Source organism: Podarcis liolepis, assembly GCF_965112155.1.
Source record: "Podarcis liolepis genome assembly, chromosome: 2".
Classification (NCBI taxonomy): domain Eukaryota; kingdom Metazoa; phylum Chordata; class Lepidosauria; order Squamata; family Lacertidae; genus Podarcis; species Podarcis liolepis.
In genome coordinates, this window is record NC_139555.1 from 44,582,268 (window position 1) to 44,601,591 (window position 19,324).

General features: G+C 43.6%; 1 long non-coding RNA gene across 1 annotated transcript; it reads left to right on the top strand.

Moving 5' to 3' along the window:
- The first annotated feature begins 27 nt into the window (after positions 1-27).
- LOC310697019 lies at positions 28-14,114 on the top strand. The gene is made up of 3 exons (XR_014520855.1): positions 28-203; positions 3,076-3,199; positions 13,891-14,114. It is a non-coding gene; the product is annotated as an uncharacterized lncRNA (long non-coding RNA).
- Positions 14,115-19,324: the final 5,210 nt, after the last annotated feature.

The following is a 19,324-nucleotide window of genomic DNA, read 5'->3' on the forward strand; positions in this document are numbered from 1 at the left end:
ACAAAGATCAAAAGGGGCAGGTTAATAAGCAGCTCTTCGCCTATTCGTGGGGGCGGGGGGTAGAATATAGGCCCTCCCACTTCGCTGAAGTTGCTCATTGGTCCTGGAGAATGTCTGGTGAAATGCTGTTTAGGAGCAAGGCAGAAGCCGTGGGTTTAGGGGTTTGGTGGGGCTTCTTAAGGAGCTCGGGGGAGGTAATAGAGGTGAGTCTCCCGTCCACTCGCTCAGTTGACGGTGCCTATTTTTGTCCCTGGAGCAGGCAGGATTTTTCTGGTCTTTTTTATTTTTTTTTTAACAAAAGTACAGCGCAATAGGGAAAGGGAACACGCAACGTGACTTGAGACTGAAAGGGGAGCAGAGAAACCCCGAAACCATAAAAAAATTAATCAGGAATTTGTGCTATCTTATCTATCCTCGGTGCTGGCAAAAACCAACCAGTTAATTGGAAAGGGGCTTGCTATGTAGCATCAGCTTCCCAGCAACCAGTATGGCAAAAGAAAGAAAAGTGAGATAAAATCTTGGGACTTCAGAAATTGCCCATGCCTCCTCGAGGAAGGCTGCCTGGAACTGGGGAAAGCTGGTTCTGGGAGAAGGTGGAAACGGAAAGATCTTACTCTAAATTCTGTGGTATTTATGCAGAAAGAAGGCAACCTGTCAATAATAAAATCCTTTTTTTAAAAAATCACGTTCTAAAATTTTAAGTTTTAAGCATAAAACGCAAGCAGTGTTCCTTTTCTTGCCCCCTTCAAAATGTCATTTGGTAGGGGCCAGCTTTCAAGCTTTTCCTAGAATCTGCATTGTGAAAGTTTGGCTACAGGAACTGGGGTGGGGTGGGGGTTAGTTAAAATAAAAGCCTTTTAGGTCACATCAGTATTTGCAAGTAGGTATATTCCTCCCTACCCACACACATCTTCAGGTCTAATAGTGATGTTCTAGCCCGCTGCTTCATTGTGGGGGGAACACCCTTAAATTTATCTGAATCCTAATGCAACTGCTTTTTCCTCTGCTTCTCCAAAGTTGGGGGATTAAATAGTTCTGATGAAAACACTGATATGCCTCCTAAAGCACTACAACTGCCTGCAGAACAGCATCCACATTATGAACAAGGGTATAAATGGGTTGTCTGTTCATGTTCATAAAAATGTTTAAAGAGGTGGAGTGAGACAGATGAGGGAAAAGTTAACACAAATACTCCTGCCCTACTACCAAAATTTTGGGAGCAATTTGCTCATAACATGTCCCCCTTCTGTCTGAAAGAAGCTGAAGATGATGAGGATACTTTGCACAACAATGCCCTGATTCTCCATTTCTAAAAGAATCTCCATGTGATATACTAGAAACCAAACTGTTCCTGCTAATCCTCTTGTACCCAGCATGGCATTTTGATGCTGCATTTGCTTACATTCTTCCTTTGTTACTCTGATCACTCTTATGTAATTGTTTTATCAGCTCCTCCTCTTCCCTTCCTCTTTCCCTTTTGTTTCCCCTCACCCACTGAGGAGAACCGTAGATAGTAAGCTATCCAAAAGATTCCTTTTTAGGTGTCTGCTAGCTACTCACATGCTTCAGCTTACAACAATATACAGACTTTAACACCAACAGTCTCCCCATCCTTTTTAACATCTAGGTTGGGGCAGCCAATGTGTCCAAATCTATAACTCCCATTGACCCTCACAAATGGCCATGCTAGGCTGAGGCTGATGAGAGTTGTAGTCCAACAATGTCTGGAGGGCACCATCCTGGCTACTCGTGATCTAGCTATATGTGCTATTTTATGACATTTTGGTCAGCCTAATAAATGGGAACCTGGGCTTTTTAATTTTATTTTGGACCAACAGAACTTCCTTTGCCCTTTCTTGTTTTATTTATGCTACTTTCAACAGCACCTGTATATGCTAGCTGTGCTACATAAAACAGCAACAGTAACTTCTAGGGGGACACAAGTATGAAATAAAAGGCACATATACCGTACCCCCAATAGCACACATTAAAGGGCCCTCACTAACCCACAACAAAATTAACACATGTAATGCTTTCACAAGTTTCACTGAAAGAACTTGTATGAACCAAAGAAAATGGAATCAAAATGACATAGGCTTGTGTGTTAAACAGAGGGAGAGAATGCTGTGGTCTCACTGTGTTCAGCCTATAAGGAGCCCCTGCTGATCCAGGTTACTTAGCTGTCTAGAAATAGATGAAGACATCAGAGATGTTGCCCTTTGAGATTATTGTTCTTACACATCATGGCATTTGCAAAACAACATTACCTGATGACATTGCATAGATAAGATGGACAAGCAGCTACCAACACCACCCTACATAATGGCAAGGTAATCAGATGGTGGATATACTTTATAAGACTTGCTTGGAAGATTATGATGGGGGTGGGAGGACTCAGGAAGCAGGAAGTCGGGGAACAAACTTGGATACTTCTGAGTTACAAATTCTTCAAATGACCAGTTGCAGTGGAAAGGTTCAAGGAGAGGAGGCACCAAATGTTGCTGGTCTCTCAGCTGTGTCTCCATGGAGGGCTCATTTATCCCTTCTCTTCCCTCTCCCAACTGCAGCCTTCTGTAATGGTTGCTACTAGATGACAGTTAATGGAGGGGAAGAGCCTGGCTTCTCAGCAGAGCAGATGGTGGCTCTGACTGCATTTCTTATCTTCTCTCGTCTGCGACAGCCTGATGGAATGGCTGTTGCCATGTAATGGTTGGTGACAGTTTAATATAACGTACTAAAATGTTCAGGAAGCATAATATCAACTCAATGCCATATTTCTTAATACTATCTAAGTACTCCAGTTGTAATAGAGCTACAATACAATAACAGTCTCATAGCTTCCAACCTGCAAAGTTTCTGCTATTATCCCATCCCCCTTGAAGACAGCACCTGCAAGAGCTTATATATGCATCACTGATGCATCTTTCATGACAAAAGTAAACAAACAAACATCAGAGAGAACATTTGTTACATTGCTTAATCTCTGGGTCAATCAAGAAATAAGTACTAGATGTCAAGATATGTGCCTCTAATGACTATCATAATTTTTGCTTGTATTTTTTTTTAAATCATCAGATCAGCTATTTGATACGTGGAGCAAAGGAGTGATTCAATATTTCCAATGGAGTACCTGTCTTTTTTTGCAGCTGCTGTACCCTTTTTTATCCAACTGTTCTGCCCTTTGGCTAGGAACCATATGGTAGGTATATATCACCTTATGTGAGATTCCTGACTCTGAACTGCAGACTGAATTTAAGACCACTTTTGTATACTAAGAAATATACACTTCCTTGTTTTGGACCATATATATGGGGAAGATATGCAGCTATCTTGGCCATAGGATAAGTTGGGATTTTTGATTTAAATTGTTTTAGGAGACAGATTTGTTCAGTGAGCGATTTTAAATTTTCAGCTGCAGTGATGTGTCTTAGTCTAACAGCATTTACTGGATTGCACTGACTGTTTTGTCCACTCCTTGGTGGAGATTAATTTGCATGTTTCGTAACGCCCTTTCCCCCATTTTCTTTTGCTTCTCCATAAGTGTTAGAAATGTGGAAGATATAAGCATACTGCAACACAAAGGTGATAAGTCTGTTTTTCTATAATAACTGTTTCCTGTTGGGTTCCTTCTGGTCACAAATCTGATCACAAGTGTGTTGTTGTGGACCAGTGCCAAGTAGGTACTGTAGAACAGTGCCTTGGAGATATTTCACTGGTATTAAAATTCATCTTTGTGTAGACAAGGCCTTATTGTATATATCCATAAAATGCTGTTTTTAGTACCACAGACATGAAGGTGGGGATCATGGCAGTAGTGCTTGGTGGATTGCTCTCATAGCTTGCCAGGGAAGACCATTCATTTTGAGTATACAAGAAGCTGTCTGAGTAGAAAGAGCCACTGCACTCCACTGGCTACTGCATGTGGCATTCCTGTGGCTCCCTTTCTTTTAATCTTTACTTATTTGCAATAGACAACTATTAAAACAAAACTATTAATCTCCACAAAGTTTATAAAGCTTTTGCTTTCCTATGACTATTAAGGGATCCTATTTATTTTGTTTACATTTTGTCAAAAAAGTATTGCAAGCTTTTCAAAAATTTCAGATTATACTTTGACTGTGGTCCTTTAAATCATGATTGATAAAGGACTAATTCTTTTCAGAATGCTGACTCTGTTATAATGAAAAGATCCGAATTGACTGTCAATGGCCCATAGACCCAGATGTAACACCTGTGTTTAGCATAACAATATCCACCCTCCCTTCACCACAGGTGGGCAGGGTTTGCAGCATGGAGCGGGGCTCACCTGGGCGGGTGCCACCCACCTGCTTGAGCTGGTCTTTGACCCGCCCTCGGCCAGGGAGGACAATGGCCCGCCGGCCGGGGGTGGGCCTAAGGCCAAAAGAAAAGAGGCTGACTCCTGGGCTCAAGCCTCTTTTGCTGTTCTTCATTGCAGAATTAAGGGATTATATTCTACATTTTGGTAGTTTAAGGCAGGCAAGATGTTTTTGTGTTCAGGAAAGAGTATCTGTGTAATTTGAAAGCCAAAGAAAAACAAGATTGTAGTGCCATGACAGAGCAGGGGTCAATACATACTAAAGTTCTTCCAGACGATGGAGTTAGAATCATAGAATTGTAGAATTGGAAGGGACCCCAAGGTTCATCTAGTCTAGTTCAACCCCCTGCAATGTATCTCGTTACCTTGTTTAATAACTATGCAGTTGTTAATCAGCTTTACATGGGCTCTCAATGCCTTTCCCCAAGGCTGTACTTCAGTTATGAGGACATCACTAATTTTATCGCTGGCAAAATGCTTTCCTCCCTGTTAAGGTGTATCTGAAGAAGTGTGCATGCACACGAAAGCTCATACCAAGAACTAACTTAGTTGGTCTTTAAGGTGCTACTGGAAGGAATTTTTTTATTTTGACTATGGCAGACCAACACGGCTACCTATCTACTCCCTGTTAAGGTGTGAGTTTATTGCAAGCCTGAGTGCACTTTGGAATGTGACTGTGCGAGTGGAAGGCATTTGCTGGACAATGCCTTTCTCACCACTGTTGATGAACGACACAAATCCTTCCCATTTCATGATTGTGCCATTATGTTAAAAACTTTCAAAAAATGTTACATTTTATAAAATTATGTTTATTTAAGTCCTTTTATCCCACTTCTTTGTTTGCTCAAGGTGCCTCACATCTTTTTCATCTTTGTACCCTGAGTGATCCCCTGCTAAGGTGCACCTGTGGGACTGATGAAGTCACACTTCTTTTTTAAAGTGGCAAACATCTGCAAGGCTGTTTCTCTTCCCTCTAGTTCTCTCTCTCTCTCTCTCTCTCTCTCTCTCTCTCTCTCTCTCACACACACACACACACACAGAGGTTTTGTTTTTTTTAATTTAGTAATCGGTTATTATCTCTTTCCCTCTCTTGAACACCTTCTCTTATTTACAAAAATCAGATGAATAAGCAGTGTGGCTGCCCTTTACAGTAATATTTATTGCATTCACAGAGATACACCTGATGGAGTTAGTACAGGCTTCCTCAACCTCGGCCCTCCAGATGTTTTTGGCCTACAACTCCCATGGTCTCTAGCTAGCAGGACCAGTGGTCAGGTATGATGGAAATTGTAGTCTCAAAACATCTGGAGGGCCGAGTTTGAGGAGGAAGCCTGAATTAGTCCATTCTCTCCCTCTCTCTCTCTCTCTCTCTCTCTCTCTCTCCCTCCCTCCCCCTTGAGCTTTGTGGCATCCCACTGGTTCTCCTCTGGCAATTCTGTTTCCCTCCCTCCACTCACTGAGACCACTTGCCTTTCCCTCCTTCCCCCTTTCCCTTCCCTCCCCTCTTTCCTTCCTACTGTTGCTCCATTTTCTGTTTAGTTTCTCAGGTGCTGATGTGTCTTGAATAGCACACTGAGCTGAAAGAGGAAGTGGTGGAGAGAGAGAGAGATGCTTTTTCTACTTCCTCTTTCACCTTTATGAGCTTTTCAGGAGTTGGGGAAGGGAATGGCTCTTTCCACCTGATAATAAGCGGGCAAGGAGAGGGGGAAAGGCTCAGAGGCTTCACGGGTGCCAGGCAAAGTCTTCAAGTGTGCCATGGCACCTGCTGATAACCCCAGGCCTGTGTTGTGTTCAGTTTCCCTTCGTTGTTTTGCTAAGGTTGCACGTTATTCATGAAACTATCTGTAAAATTTAGCCTCACATATGCCAGAATCTCTAAATGAATTTGAAAAATTGTAAGGTTAAACGGATGTGTGATGGCCAGGTTGTAACAAAGTCTGCAATTGGCTCCACACATTCAAGGCAGCTTTGAGTTCCCATTTCTCAAACCACAGCCCTCCATGCCATATGGCAAGCCATGTTTTTGAAGCTGATTCAAAAGCATCTTGACATATAGCATAGCCATATGGATATGGGCTTGTGGTTCAGAGAAGAAAAGAAAAGGTCAGCAATCCTACTGAGTATGCCAAAAACACGGCCTTGCCTAAAAGTGTTCTTTGGATTCTGACCTATATTCCTGTAGTGCATGAAAGGGTGCCGTGATGTGGGCTTCACACAGGCTGGCCACTTATACATTGCCCAAAAAGAGGAAGCAGGGATAGAATTACATACAATTTGTACAATTTGCAAACTCGGCCCTCCAGATGTTTTGGGACTACAATTCCCATCATCCCTGACCACTGGTCCTGTTAGCTAGGGATCATGGGAGTTGTAGTCCCAAAACATCTGGAGGGCCGAGTTTGCCTATGCCTGGTATAGCACCTTCAGCCCTCCAATGCTATTACCCAAACATTTTATCTGTCAGCATTCCAGAATGTTCTGTGAATTTTCATTGACAGCTCTGTAGATCCACTCATATATCACTGAAAACCCAACCAATTTGCTGTGCAAAAGATACTGTGTGGCTAGCAAAGCTAATTCACTCACACCATAATCTCTCAGCATCTCCAGAGGTATTTTTGTTCAGTGTGGAGAAGCTAGTCATGTATCATTTGCAGGAGGGTGGGCACACAGTCTCAAAGTGTTGTTAGTATATATTTGCATATCTTAATGTACATCGTATTTACACAGCTTAATGAGAACCCTGCTTTGCACTGTAAGGATTCAGGAGTAGGGGGGTGGGTGGGCAGCCAGATGGCTGACAGACAGAGAATGAGAGATGGAGTGTGTTATGTAGTCTGACTCCTCTTTTCAAAAGACCTTTACTCTGCTGTATGACAGTGACAGAGCCTGGAGCCAGATCCCTCTTATACTTTACCTAGAAAGGCCTCATTGATCATTCAAGAAGGATAACAAATGGAATGCGCCCTCCTGTCTCTGGTGTAATTTTGCAGCTAATGGCTGACAAGTACTTTCAGACATGTAAATTACCTGAATGCCGGATGGCCTTGGATGCTTCTCCAGCCTAATAGGATGCAAACGGGCACAGGCCAACCTTTCACCTAGGCAGCCAACATAGCTGTGCTTTTAACAGAAGCTTGATGTGCACATGTTGGCAGGTGATGCTTATTATCTCCATGCAGTGAAGAGTTTCCCTTGCACATTTCTGTAAAAGAGTTGGCCAGGTTTGATTAGGGGGCTATCCCCACCACCCACCCTTGTCAGCTGGTAGCAGTATGGGGCAGAACAACTGATCCACATTAAAAATCTGGGAAAACTCTCTTAACGTGGGAGTGAGAACATTCTGTAAACCAAGAAGGCAGAGAGGATGTCAGTTATAAGCGCAAAAATGATCACATTGATCCATACAAAATAACACATCTAGGATACCAGTACCAGAGACCCCATAGAACTCCAATTCTTTTAATGTAGTCCTAGACGCACATTGCCAGCTATGTGTGGTAGTTCACCACTGGGGACTCAATTTGTCCCCTGCTTTTGCTGCCTGTCTGTGACTGGCGGAAAATAGGGTCTCACACACCTATGGAGCTGAACTCAGGTTGATGGGTTGTAAGATGTACTGCAAAGTTTCTCCATTTCTCCCACTAAGTGTTTTAACGGAGGGGAATGTTATATATCGTATGCACAACATGTCTGTTTAGGCTTATTTTTCCCAATCAGCATCCTTACTGGGTGTGCAGATTACTACAACTCCCATAATCCCCAGCCAGTTTAGCCTTTGGTCAGGGAAGATGCGAGTTATAGCTCAAAGATATTGTTGGACCCAAGGTTTTCTGATACAAATCTTAGATCACTGCATTTGAGTTAAATAAGAAGAAAAAACTTGGCTAATATTCTGTTCAAGATAAGATTACAGCCACAGGTGTGAGCCAAAGAGTCCTTTATGCATCTTCAGAGGCTCATGCGTTGACACTATTCTTCTGTCTCAAGATTGCGGCAGAGGGGGTGCTGTTTCTGGAAAGTGGGCATTAGAATCCTTGTGCAGTATACAACATATTTGTTCTGTCAGGACAAGGCTGGGCAATGAAACATCCCCTCCTCTCTCCACATGCCTCTTAGAATCCCCCAAACTTCCATAGCAGATGCGGGAAGAAGAGGCAGGAATTCTATTCCATTCTGCTGACAGAATGCGTGCATTAGATACCCCCTCCAATGTCTGTTGGGAGCTCACCATGCATCTCTCTATTTCAGGAGCATATATTTTAGTCATAGATTAAAATTGGTTACAATATATATTGTTATAAGAATGTTAAGATCTCATATATAGAATAAATATTCATAAATGCACACATCTAAATATATGAACTATGTGTCTGAAATAGTATGGGAGAGCAATTCTGAAGCCATTTTGACACTCCCAATAATGTCAAATATTCCCCTGCAGGAAGGGAGGTAAATGGGGAAAGCCTTCCTATTGTCTTTTTATTTGCAAATTCTGCCTTAAGGGCGTATTTGTATATGAATAGGATGAGCCTGCAACCTGGATTCAGGAACTAAAGTATTAGCCAACACACACACACACACACACACACACACACACACACACACTGGCCAGACTGCCCAGGTAATGCAATCAGTGACCATTGTCAGGTATCCTGGCAGGCAGGATTTCTACTCAAGACTGCCTCCTTCTGTGATGTATGTATGTTTTAGGGGGGTAGTTTTAGGCTACAGGGTGGGCAATTTCAAAAGTCTAGATGAGGGCTTGTGGACCATTGTTCAGGGTTCTCCTCCCTCCTGCGTGTGGGGAGTGGGGACTGTGTTGCAACAGTTCCTTGAATAAAGATCAGGCTTACTAGCTGCTTTGCTTCTCATTATACTCTGGTTGGCCTCTGTTTTCTCCTACTGATAGGGAACCCACTTAAGGACTCTATACGGGCTCTGGAATACCCCATAAGGGAAAGGGAGCAGTTTTTCTTATAACAATATATAAGTACAGTATATAGTGGTGGCTTGTGCCCATTGGGACTGGTGGGGCAGTAGGCAGCAAGCCCAATGGTAGGTGGAGCCATAGGCAATGACAGGCGGAGCCTGAAGAAGTGTATCTGAAGTTTTTAAGCAGAGCTGTGTGCCTCTAAACACGCACCAGGGGCAAAGAAGTTCAACAGGTGGAGATTTCAATAGCATGGAGATGCAGTAGTAAAAAATACTTCATCTGCATTTGGGAAGGGGACCTGTTCTGTGTTCTGAAAACCAATAAAAAACAACAGAAAAAAGGTTCACTTGTTCTTTCTGTTTTGCAAACCACACAGCTGTTAAAGGCAAAGCAGATTTGCAAAAAAAGAGAGGCAAACCTCCTGTGTATATGTTCACCATGATAATTGAATGTCAGAATGTCGGTACCTCCCATACCAACATTTAAGGAAATTTCACTTGCCTTTTGCCTCTGCATCTGGATGGCTGTAGCAGTGGCAGAACATGTTCTGTGCATGCAAAAGGCTCCAGGTTCAATCTTTGGCATCTCCAGGTAGGACTGTGAAAGTCCCTTGCTTGGAAGTCTGTCCAGCTGCTGCCACTCAGTGTAGACAATACTGAGCTCAATGGACCAATGGCCTAACTCAGCGCAAGGCATTTTCCTATGCCTTACACGTGCCAACAAAACAGTATTTCAAGAACTATTGACTTCATAAAAATGTCAAAGCGGCTGTACAGCAGTTGAGGATTAGAGATGACTTAGTCTAGTGCCTTCCCTGGATTGGAAGTTTTGCGTTTTAATACCAGTACAATGTGTAAACAGCTGCCACGTTTGAGAGATGGGTGCAAAGTGCAGCAGAGTCAATGTGCAGCCCCGATACAGAGCTGAAACCTGAATTGTGGGTGCTAAGGGGAGAGGTTGGCAGGAGATCAGTTTGTTTAGAGGATGCCTCATTCTGGTCTGTGCCTCACGGAGAAATATGAGTTCACGTCCTGTACTTGTCAAGCAGTAGACTGGCAGGCTGTCTTTCATGTTACACTGTGTACTTTGAAACATCTTTCTACACAAGTACTGGGATGAGTCAGATACAACAAGGCAGCTCTTATCCTTCCCAGCAGGATTTCAGCCATTTTAAACTCTTGATTTTTGTGTGGTAAAAAATGAAGTGCGAAGAGTTGTTTTCCTTAAAACAAACAAACAAACAAACAAACAAACAAACATGCTTTTGATATCTGTTTTACTTTATGGTACTTCAGTCACCCCCTCTTTTTCTAGGTGCTGCAGTTTGAAGAAACACTGCTGCCAGCTTACATTTTCATTTCTGACGTAGAGGACATCCTGTTCAGGGCTAAAAAAATGAGAGAAAATAATAAAGCACAATCATATTACAGTTTAGGGGAATTTTCTGATAGAGGAACAATTCTGAAGGGCACAAAGCGTGATCCTTTGCAAAAGGATACAGGGATACAGCTTTCCCCCAGCACAAAAAAAGAAGGATGTGAGCCAGCATGGTTACCATAGTGATGTTAACCACTCCCTGGCCTTCCCTTTTATTTTGCAAATATCCGCTTCTCAGTTGTAGTGCTGAAATGTTTGCTGTTTCCTCTCTGCTAATTGCTGAGTAATGCATTGTTGGCAAGAGGTGTCAGACTGACAGTGGGAAAGGAGCCTCTCTAGTTAAATTCACAAAGCAAGCAGAGAGGAAGCCTCAGAGCCCTATGAGCACATGGCTGCTTCAGCAAGTCTCTCCCCCTCCACAACTTCAGGGACCACTTTTGAATGTGGGGGTGTGGAGTATACTTCTGTGTGAGATGTTGTATTGAGAAAAGGTGACAAGCCACTACAGTGGTACCTGGGGTTACATACGCTTCAAGTTACATACGCTTCAGGTTACAGACTCTGCTAACCCAGAAATATTACCTCAGGTTAAGAACTTTGCTTCAGGATGAGAACAGAAATTGTGCTCAGGCGGCAGCGGGAGGCCCCATTAGCTAAAGTGTTTCAGTTTAAGAATAGTTTCAGGTTAAGAACGGACCTCCGGAACGAATTAAGTACTTAACCTGAGGTACCACTGTATAAGCAAGAGTCAGACACACAGGAAGTTTTTTTAAACTGGAACCCAACCCCCTTTGATACTCAGGGTTGAGCTTACCACCTGGCAACCATAAGTCAGAGATGGGGAACTGGTGATGCTCCAGAAGATATTGTAGGCCTCGTATTTCCCTCAACCCCATCCAGAGTGGCAAATTATTGAGGACAGTGGGAGCTGTAGTCCAACAACATCTGGAAGGCAACAGTTTCCCCATCACTTCTTTTTAAACGGCAGGCAACCACGCACCACCGTAATTTCTAGAACCTGTTGGATGTACACAAAGCTTCTTCAAGAGACTTTTCTTCCACTCTCTCATAGCCAGTCCATACTGGACCTGGGATAGCTCAGTTGCTAAAGCATGAGACTCTGAATCTCAGGGTCATGTTGAGCAACAGATTCCTGCATGGCGGGTGGTTGGACTATATTAAGTTGTGAGTGGACATAGCAGACTACACAGATATTTCTCCAAGTGGTTCTTTATAGTAAGCTGGAACTGAACTGAACTGAACTGAACAGCTCAGCCGGCCTGCTTTTATAGGCAGCCGGCTGTCAACATTGTAAAAACAACAACCCAGGGTTTCCCGCCTAAATTAACTGACGGTGGACCTGAGTGAAAACTATATACACAATACCCCCTGGTGGCCAGGGTGAGAACTTCAATACATAACAGACTAGATGACCCTTGTGGTCCCTTCCAACTCTACAGTCCTACGATCCTATTATGGAACAGTTCTATGTGCCAGCAGTGCCTCTCGGAGCCTTCTTGCACCTTGTTTGCGGATTCATCTCCTGCATTGTGGTCTGAGTTGCAGGGCCAGAAAGACAAAACTTTTGTTTCATCCTGGTGCAGGTGCTTTGCCTTTCACGACTGCTTGATCTGCAAAAACTCAGTGCTTAACATACAAAGAGGTACAGGCAAGGTTGTCTGTTATTCCTAGTTTTGACTGGCATCATTTTGGAGCCCTGTATTTGTATACCTATGCAAGATCCTGAGATTTTGGGTATAAAGACAAAAGTCTAAGAATGTAAAATTCAGTTGTGTGTGGGCAGTGTCTTCTTCATAGTATACAATCCATCTCAAAGCTCATAGTAATTAAAGCTTTCGGGGTGTACATGCTGCTAAACACAGGATCACTTGGTCAAAACTAGAATTCCTGGGATTAGACCAATTGATCTCTCAGCAGCAGGTTTCAAATTGGTCATTTAAATTGCAGTCAGTGCAGCTTAAGTGTCTGGGAATGAAGATGTCAAAGAATATTAGAGGAATTGCCAGTTTTAATGAGGATCCTCTTGTTCAACAGGTTATGGCTGGCCTAGGCAAATGGATGGTCAATTTAATCAAAATTAATTAATGCATTACCTAGACCCAAGTGTAATTCATTTTACTGAGAACACATATCCCGCCTTTTCTCTTTCAAAGTTGAATATAGCAGAAAGGTAAATATAGCAGATACAATACAGCAGATTATATCCCTCGTAAAATGAACACAAAGCAGACAAAGGCCTCATTCAGGTACAGCAGGACCATTTCAACAAACCACAGGTCCCCCCCTCCCCATGATTGAATGAGAAAGTCCAGTTTACTCTGCTTCTCCCTGTCTCTTCCTCCTCGTACATGCTTGGTTGTGGATGAGACTTTATGATTTTTTAATCAATTTCCAGTGCCATCCAAGTCTGAAAACTGGTTTCAGGGCTACCTACAAATCAGGATCTGATTGTACCTGAGTGGCCTATTATATTGGAACCAGAGCTGAAATAATATGGCCCTTTCCAATAATAATATGGCCCTTCCCAATTGAGAAAATTGCAAATTGAAATCCCTATGGACAGTGGGTGGGATTTTAACCAATAAGTCCCATCAGCAGAAGCCCTCACAAAGACTTCTGCCAGTGCATCATGACTTTCTCTCTGTTCCCCCCAAAATGATTTTGTGTGGGTTTGGAAGAACCTCCCAGAACAGCATACAGGTGAGGAGAGGGGGAATCGTTCTTGTGCTAGTGGGATGTTCAACATAGAGCAATACTGAATTCCTCCCAATAAGTGCTGAAACTCTTTATAGTTCTCAAACTGATCTTTCGTTGTAGTTCCAGCCAGGCCAGGCCACCAAACATGCATAATGTGGCCCTAGTTTTCAAGCTGACTTTTTGTACAGCTGCGAAGAGGAAGGGGAAGGTAGAGCCCATTTCCCCCAAAGCGTTGTGTCCTCTGATGCTATTTCTTATTGCATCTCCTTTTGCTGTTCCATAAAAGTCAAGTCAAAAGAACATGTTGGCCTTTATTGAAAAATGATTTTGTAAATAATCTCCTTTTCCACCCGAGTCTTTTCAGTCCCTGTATGTTGTATATTTTTGACGGGAAAAAGTGTGCTCTTCATTTTTCTCTGTTTGTATGAGAGCAACAGCAGCTCACAAAAAAAATCCCGTATTCTAATTTTCCAAGCAAAGCATCAACTGATTTTTAAAAATTGTTCTCATTTTATTTCCTCAGGTTAAAAACCCAAATGTAATCTCCTGAATCCCCACAGGAAGAGCTAAAATGGAGGCCACCAAAGGGCTGAAATTAGCTTAAGCACCAGTGCTGGTATGAAAAATTAAGAGCAAAAAAGAGAGAGAGAGGTTAGCTTGGATTATCCCTGTATGTAGGTCACAGTGACTCAAAGCAGTGCAGCACTGGCAATGCCCAAGCAAAAGTAAACCTTTTGAAACAGGCCAGGTACAAAGTGCAGGTGTTTGTTTTAACGTAAAGAGACGGGCAAACTTAGTGCCGGAAACAATGCATTCCTTTTCCTATATGCCAGTCACAGGAAACAAAATGGTCAAGAAAGAAATAGCCAGTGAATCTCTACAAACATGTGCCCGCTTTGCCCTTGCAAACATTTTTCTTCAGTCTCAAAAAGCCAAACCCATTATCCAGCCCCACTTGCGGCGTACAATAGTAAAACAGTCCACCGCCCTGTGTGAGAGAGGAGAATGAGTTTGGTTAGCAACTGAAAACGGTTAGAAGATTGATGATGAAATCATGACTGCTGGAAGTTCTTTGTTGTGGATTTCAGGAAGACGGGTTAGTCCTCTGGACTTTGCAGTTTCTGGCTCAGCCCAGCCGCCTACATCACAAAATACCCTCATTCATCAAATGCAGAGGGAGCCTGACGTTGTACACAAAAGGCTCCTCTTCCTGGCTTCCCAGCGTTGGCTGCCCTCCACACTACCAAACCCCAGCTCAGACTCCTCTCTGTGTGGGTAGAAAGAACTCATCTCAGAGCCAGCTTCAGCTGTTCATTTCACCAGGCACTCATTATAGCGCCATCATTATCATTCATTCCTTTTTATTATTTAATTACCCATCTTCTATTCGACTCTGGATACCACGGAGAAGCCATCCTCTCTGGCTCCTATAACAAGAGAGCAGGAGCCAGTACTTGCAACTCTTGTGGTTTATTCAGACCTTCCTTCCTTCCTTCCTTCCTTCCTTCCTTCCTTCCTTCCTTCCTTCCTTCCTTCCTTCCTTTTTTTTAAAAAAAGAATAAAATAAAGGCAGATTGCGGTACACAGATCTGTGCTCATATATCTCTTAAGGCAGGTGTGGGGAACATTTGACCCTCCAGATGTTTCTGAGCTACAGCCTATCAGCCCTAGCGAGTAGGGCCGATGGCCCGGGGATGGTGGGAGCTGTAATTCAACAACAACTGGAGGGCCAAAAGTTCCCCACCACATGTCTTCATAAGCCCTTATCTATCTTCCTAAGTCCTTATCAATCTGGATCAATGTAGTTAGAAAGCTGGACATTTGTCTCAAGAGCCAAACTGAGGCCAGGGGTAAAGAACCGTCCAATCCTAGCTAACCATTTACTTAATTTCATCAGAGAGATGGGGACATGAAGCAAGCATAAAAAGAAATTAGTAAAGTGTGTCCTATTTTTAGTTAGGACTGGAGGCAAGGGATCTACCAAAGGGCATTAACCATGGCCAAAATGGCAATCTAGACATGCAGGCTCCTGCCACCCTATGCATGGTACTCTTAAAATTGCCTGTTGTGTGGACTGAGTCTCATCTGAAATCCTGCACCACATAACAAGTGTGTGTCATTGATTAAAGTGCATTTATGTGTAGGGTTTACTATATGGAGAACTGCAGCCTAAGCTTCTAAATTGTATGAAAATGCACATAAAGGCCTTCAGCTTTGTAGTTCACTATTGGTTCTCGGAGCCAAGAGCATGTACAGGAAGCCAGAGTAATCACACTGAAGCAGTGATCCCAAACGGTTACTTCGAATTTTAGATAGAATGGGGGAAAGAAAGCCTGCGTTTAAAGCTTGCCATTCAGTTTTTGTGCTTTCCCACCAGGTGGCACCATTTCACAGAGCACACGCTTATTTTAATTGCTGAATGCATACATGAGCACTTGAATGCATACAAGTGCCCAAAGCTTCGAATTCATGGCATCTCCGGGCGGGTATGGGGGAGACTCCCTCCCTGAAACCCTGGAAAGCCACTGGTAGCCTAGACCATAGTGAGCTAGATGTTTGACTCAGTGTAAGGCTCTATGGTCCTCTGCTCTATGGTACAGTGGTGAGAGGGTTCTCTTCCTCCTCACAGAGACTGCCCTGGGAGCTATCTCAGGGTTCCATTTTGCCTTCCACGTGTTTGTTATTGCTGTTTTTAACCTCTGCATGAAATCACTGGTACAGTAGTCGTGACATATTTCTTACAGCACCATCCCTATCTTCTTATTTTCTTTAAATCTGGGCGAAACGCGGATGTCCCTAAGTGGCAGCCATAACAATGCACTGGATGGTGGCAAATAAACAGAAAATTAATCTTGATAAGAAAGCTGATATTAGCAGGGTACTTGTTGGGCCAGTTAGCTGGAGAAATCTTGCTGGGGTTGCGCTTCACTGCAAAGATCAGGCTCACAGTTTGAAGGTTCTTCTTCTAGACCCAGCAGTGAGCCTCAGTTCCCAAGCAGCAGCTGGACCCAGCAGGTGCCAGGGTCTTTTTCCAATGGCTCTGAGTCGGGGCAACCACCTACTGGCCTCATAGGTAAAAGTAAAGGTACTCCTGACTGTTAGGTCCAGTCGCGGACAACTCTGGGGTTGCGGCACTCATCTCGCTCTACAGGCCGAGGGAGCCGGCATTTGTCCGCAGACAGCTTCCGGGTCATGTGGCCAGCAAGACTAAGCCGCTTCTGGTGAAACCAGAGCAGCGCACAAAAATGCCGTTTACCTTCCTGCCGGAGCGGTACCTATTTATCTACTTGCACTTTGACATGCTTTCGAACTGCTAGGTGGGCAGGAGCTAGGACCAAGCAATGGGAGCTCACCCCCTCGTGGGGATTCGAACCGCCGACCTCCTGATCGGCAAGCCCGAGAGGCTCAGTGGTTTAGACCACAGCGCCATGGCCTCATGGTTTCTGTCAAAGTGACTGAGATGACTTCTTAATGAGATGGCCAACAAATACCACTTCCTCCACAGACTGGCACTCTTGGCTGTGCCCCACTGGCGCTATCCCATGATGGCTGGCAGCAACCTGTCCCTGTGGCTGATCTCTGGCACCCTGTATTACCACGCGGTGACAGGGGACCCGGTCCTGAACAGGGCAGTGCCCTATGGTGGTTCCCTCCTCATCCTCGGCTGGATCACCGTGGTCCCCTGACACGCCCAGCCCATCCTCAGATGCACCTTCTCTCCCTGTGCTGGGGCTGCCACCCCTGCACCTCATTCCCCCTCTTAGGCTAGCAAGAAACCCTAGGAGAGAGAGCAGATCTACCAAATGTCAGAGTGGGATCTCTTGGGGGTCTTTGGCCCACTCTGAATGTGTTGTTATAAGAAAAAACTGCTCCTTTCCCCTTACCCCAAGAGTCCTTAAGTGGGTCTCCTATCAGTAGGAGAATATAACATAAGCCAACCAGAGAATATTGATGGGCTGCTGCCCCACCAACCTCAGTGTGCCCTCAGCCAGCATCTGTCTGCCTACATTATTTCCTACTTACAACCAGTCAAGGGGATGGCACTGCTTCTCACTTTCCTCCTCCTTAGTCCTCAGCAGGCAGGAAGATGGAGCCAAAATCCAGAATTGCTTGGCTCTGCTTGTCATTGGCTTTGGCTCCACCTACCGTTAGACTTGCTGCCCACTGCTCCACCAGTCCCAATGGGCACCAGCCACCACTATATACTGTACTTATATATTGTTATAAGAAAAACTGCTCCCTTTCCCTTTATGGGGTATTCCGGAGCCCATATAGAGTCCTTAAGTGGGTTCCCTATCGGTAGGAGAAAACAGAGGCCAACCAGAGTATATTGAGAAGCAAAGCAGCTAGTAAGCCTGATCTTTATTCAAGGAACTGTTGCAACACAGTCCCCACTCCCCACACACAGGAGGGAGGACCCTGAACAATGGTCCGCAAGCCCTCACCTAGACTTTTGAAATTGCCCACCCTGTAGCCCAAGACCACTCCTTAAAACATCATACATACATAACAGAAGGAGGCGGTCTTGAGCAGAAATCCTGCCTGCCAGGATACCTGACAATGGTCACTGATTTCAATACCTGGGCAGTCTGGGCATTTTGTGTGTGGGTGTGTGGGTTGGTTAATACTTTAGTTCCTGAATCCAGGTTGCAGGGTCACCCTATTCATACACAAATATGTCCTTAAGACAGGATTTGCAAGAAACAAGACAATGGGAAGGCTTTCCCATTTCCTTCTTCTTTGCAGAGAAATATTTTAGGTCAATTTGCGAGAGTCAAAATGGTTTCAGGCTTGCTCTCCCACACTATTTCAGACACCTGGTTTATATACCGTATTTTTCGCTGTATAACACGCACCCGACCATAACACGCACGTAGTTTTTAGAGGAGGAAAACAAGAAAAAAAATATTCTAAACGAAATAGTGGATATATGATTTTTGTGGTTCATGCTGTGGCCACAGACATGTGATCTGACAGTGAGTTTGGAGTAGCCCAATGCAAAAATTCTGAGGATCCATGTGGATCCATGCTTTGTAACCACGGAGGAGGGAAGGAAGGGGAACCATGGATCCTCTGCTCATGACTGCAGCAGATCCCCCCCGCTACCCACAGGCATTCGCTCCATAACACGCACAGACATTTCCCCTTACTTTCTAGGAGGAAAAAAGTGAGTGTTATGGTGCAAAAAATACGGTACTTATGTATGTGTTTGCTTTGTACATTTATGAACATTTAATTTATATTTGAGACCTTTGAATTCTTATAACAGTGTCTTTCTTCCACATCTTGCAATTCCCTAACTCCCTTTAAAAAAAAAGAAAGTCAAGATCCTTTTAAAAAATTGCTACCAAATTTGAGTTTGTGATGGAGGAAATGCGTCATCCTTGATGAAATGTCTGATCATTGGTTTCAATTGGTGTTTTTTAACTTAATAAATGAGAGTGATTAAACTTTTTTTAAAATCCCAAAAAAGAAAAAGAAAAACTTCGTCTATAACCATATTTACTCAACTCTAATGCTCACCTTTTTTTGGTCAAATTACGTTGCGAAAATTAAGGTGTGCATTAGATTTGATGGCACGTTTACATTTGCCAGCAAATACTTTTTTTGGTTTCAAGGTTCTGAAAACTGATGTGTGCATTAGATTTGATGGCGCATTAGACTCTAGTAAATACGGTATACCACTATGCCCTCTACTGGAAATAGAGATACAGTATAGCTGTTACGGATAGGTAGCCGTGTTGGTCTGCCATAGTCAAAATAAAAAAATTCCTTCCAGTAGCACCTTAAAGACCAACTAAGTTACTTCTTGGTATGAGCTTTCGTGTGCATGCACACTTCTTCAGATACACAGAAGAAGTGTATCTGAAGAAGAAGTGTATCTGAGTGTATCTGAAGAAGTGTGCATGCACACGAAAGCTCATACCAAGAAGTAACTTAGTTGGTCTTTAAGGTGC